The sequence below is a fragment of the Cucurbita pepo genome, chromosome LG14 (assembly GCF_002806865.2).
Source record: "Cucurbita pepo subsp. pepo cultivar mu-cu-16 chromosome LG14, ASM280686v2, whole genome shotgun sequence".
Lineage (NCBI taxonomy): Eukaryota > Viridiplantae > Streptophyta > Magnoliopsida > Cucurbitales > Cucurbitaceae > Cucurbita > Cucurbita pepo.
Genome location: NC_036651.1, coordinates 7,353,972 through 7,358,271, shown reverse-complemented (window position 1 = coordinate 7,358,271; position 4,300 = coordinate 7,353,972).

Sequence of the window (4,300 nt, the reverse complement as noted above, 5' to 3'; positions counted from 1 at the left end):
AAAAAAAAAAAAAAAAAAAAATAGTTTTTCAATATTATCACGTTTGACTAGTTACGTATCGTTGTCAACCTTACAGTTTTAGAATACATCTTCTAGGGAGAGATTTTCACACTCTTACCATGAATGCTTCGTTTCTCTCTCCAACTGAATGTGAGATCTCACAATCCACCTCCTTGAGGGCCCAACGTTCTCGCTGACCCATCTCCTAGGTCTGATTCTAATACCATTTTTAATAGTTCAAGTTCCACACCCTTATAAGAATATTTCGTTTCTCTCTCCAACTGATGTGGGATCTCACAATCCACCCCATTTGAGGGCCCAGCGTTCTCAATTGCACATCGTCAGATGTCAGGCTCTGATACCATTTGTAACAGCTCAAGCTCACTGCTAGCAGATATTGTCCGTTTTGGCTCATTATGTATTGCCGTCAACCTCACAGTTTTAAAAGCATATACTAGAGAGAGATTTACACGTCCTTATAAGGAATGATTCGTTCCCTCTTCAACTGATGTGGGATCTCACAATCCACCCTGTTTGAGGGTTCAACGTTCTCAATGGTACATTGCCAGGTGTCGGGCTTTGATACCATTTGTAATAACCCAAGCTCACTGCTAGCAGATATTGTCCACTTTGGCTCGTTNAACCTTACACGAGATGATTCTAGCTTTAGCATATTAACCTTAAAACTAAACCGAACAAGAGTAGCCAAACCAAACATGTCTNTCCCTCTCCAACCAATGTGGGATCTCACAATCCACCCCCTTTGAGGGCCCAGCGTTCTCAATAGCATATCGTCAAGTGTCAGGCTCTGATACCATCTGTAACAGCTCAAGCTTATCACTAGCAGATATTGTCCGCTTTGGCTCGTTACGTATCATCGTCAACCTCACAGTTTTAAAAGCATCTACTCGAGAGAAATTTCCATATCCTTATAAGAAATGCTTCGTTCCCTCCCCAACCGACGTGAGATCTCACATTCCCTCCTTTATTTGACTCACAATTTATTCAAAATTATAATTTAATTTAATGAAATTGAAAGTAATATAGGGAAAATGAAAAAATTACTCGAAATTCAAATAATAATGAATAGTCAAAGAGAAAATTATGATTTTTCAACAAGAATAAAAGAAAAACAATTTTAAAAATTATTTTCTTTATGACCAAATATTTTTATTATTTAGCAAGGATTTAAAATTTTAAAGTTGAATTAAATTATTATTTTTTTTAAAGCAAAGTTTGACTTCTATATGCTATAAAGGATTGAGATTTCCCCTAATTTCACTACAAAACTTATTAAATAAAAGCATCAATTTTGAATTGTAACCATTTGAAAAAAAAAAAAAAAAAAAAACATCTTTTGACTATTCATTTAGTTTCAACAAAAGAATCCTTCAAATTATGTCAATATTCAAACTCATGGCTTGACTTTTAAATATAAGTCAAATGCTTAATTATTTCGTTAATTAATTTTTGAATTATCTAAATTATGTAGATCAACAAACCCGACCCAAGAGACCAAATGTCGTTATAACCTAAAAAAAAGACTAATTCTTTCGTTTTGTCTAAAAAATACCTCTAAAATTTCAAAAGTTTCAATAACGTCCCAACTTTAAAAAAACGTTCAAAAAATTCTTTTATAATTGATTTTGGATGGAAACTGTTAATACTTTATATTAAAAATACTCTTTTAACGGGTAAAAAGGTTTCAAAAATATTTTGAAATAATTAATTTATTTTAGGGATTAAATAATTTGAAATATAGAAATAAAATATATCGAATGAATGTAATCCAAATGTATTGTTTTGGCATAATCATTTCAAAAGTCAAATTTGAAATTAATAACTTTCCATTAAAAAAAAAAGTAACAAAATTTGAAATATATGTCACATTAATTGTATTTTTATATATTTTTCTAACTAAGATCGTCATGCATGTTATCATCGTTTCAAATGAATTTCATAATATATTTGAAAATCGTTCAATTCACAAATTACTGAATAGCGGTTGAATTCGAAAAGAATACATGAACCCATGACATTGCTAACAACCCTTTTCATTACGTCTCTCATACATTTTTACCTATACCGGAAAATCAAGGTTTTGACTTCCGCGTATATGCAATTCGGAAAACGAAGCATTCTTTATAAAGGTGTGGAAACCTCTTTCTAGTCTGAAATCTTGAAGGATAACCCGAAAAGGAACAAAGAAAACAATATCTATTAGTACTGGGTTTGAACTGTTACAGGTTGAATATTGAACATACTCGGTAAGTTGCTCTCATTGGGGTTAGATAGACATACACACACAACAAAAATATGACATAAATTGATAGACATGATTCGTTAGAAAAATGGGTCATCTAGTTTGTGACCTGCCTCGAATACAGGATCATCTAGCTTGTAACCCTAATCAGACGTTAGAAATCGTGATCATTTAGTACGTGACCCATTCTATAAACACATGGGTCATCGAGCACGTACCTAAAATTAAGAACCAAAACATAGGTCATCAAACCTGCGACCATGGTGGTACGGCTAACCAATTCGTTGAAGAGTAATTATCACAATCTCATTTCAGTAATCGCATCGAGTAAGATAAATCAAACTCAATCCAAATAGAAGTATACAACCCACTCACCTCAATAGTCAAAACTTAATCAATTAACAACTAAATCAACCTTACACGAGATGATTCTAGCTTTAGCATATTAACCTTAAAACTAAACCGAACAAGAGTAGCCAAACCAAACATGTCTAATCGAGCGGGACCAAAATAAGAATACTTGGGGAAAAAAAAGTTCACAACTTTTAAAATTCCTTCAATTTACTTTGTCAAAAGTCTCCAAAGACAATATATAATTTTAAATTAAAGTAGGTAAATTAAAATAAATAAAATTATAAAATGGGAGAAAAAAATAGTTCAAACAATGAATCTTTTGCATTATTTTAAATATTAAAATTTTTAATTTTATGTTAATATTTAATTTTTAAAAAAATTATTAAATATATTTTATATCTAATAAAATTTTAAATTTCATATGAACTTATTAAAATTTATTGATAGGAAGAAATAAAAAAAATAAATAAATAAAAAACCGACAAGATGACGTCATCTGTATGGCCCACTTTTGAAAAGAGTGGGCCCCACTCCGAGGAGCTTTTGTCATGGGTCGTTGACTACTGAGGTGTCATGGACCCCACAGCTCACCAAAGCATTGAAACGTTTAAACGGTTTCCTTTATCTTTCTCTCTCTCTTTTATTTTAAATAATTTAAATAAGAAAAAGTACTTAACTAATTCAAACTTTTAAATTTGAATTAAAATTATTATTCATTAATTTCAGATAAAAAAATATATTATTTATTAATTTCACTATTATAAATTTATACTGATTTTTTTTAATTAAATATTAATCTCTATTAAAAATAATTTTGAGAAAAGGTTGAGGTTAATATGGTAATTTTGAAAATAATACNGCGGTTCAGGGACGAACCAATGCAAAAACTGGTGGGCAAGTGATACTCGAATAAATGAGGTGTACATGAATGAATGGAGACTAAATCTGAAAGAGAGCAATCTTGAGTATGGGATGACTAAGAAAAGCTAAAAAGAATTGAAAGTTATTGCCTATACCTATAACGTGACCACTTAACGTTACCTTGTCACAGGAAATGTAGGAGTGTCAAGAATTGAAAGTTATTGCTTATACCTATAACGTGACCACTTAACGTGACCATGTCACAGGAAATGTAGGAGAGTGTCAGGGTCATCAAGTATCGAGTTCTTACTAGAATCCCAGGCATGAATTGATATTTTTAAAAAGAATTATAAAAATAAAAAATATATTATTATCAAAAGTATGTCCAAAATTAATGATGTTTTTGTCATCTTTAATCTTTTTTAGATATACTAGAGATTCACCACTTATGTTGACTTCAACTTCATAATTATGTGCAAAATGTTAAATGTCAACAAAAATTTAATATTATATTCACCACCTNTGTAGAAGAAGATGGGTATACGTAATCCTTCAGAATCTTGGTAAATCTGAAGCTTAATATTCACATGATTTACTTATTTTGAACGTTTCCAACTTGATTTCTTCCTTCCTTTTAATATCATATTCCATATTCCAATATCTCATAGCATAATAGAATTGTTGTAGGAGAATGGCTGCAGAATGGGCATGGTTGTTTGGGTGGCAATGGCCTGAACTCTTGGTTGTAGGTGAAGCCTACAACCTAGTAGTGCCCCTATCGGGCGGTAGGTATTCAAGAATCTGTACCATCGAGCTTGACCT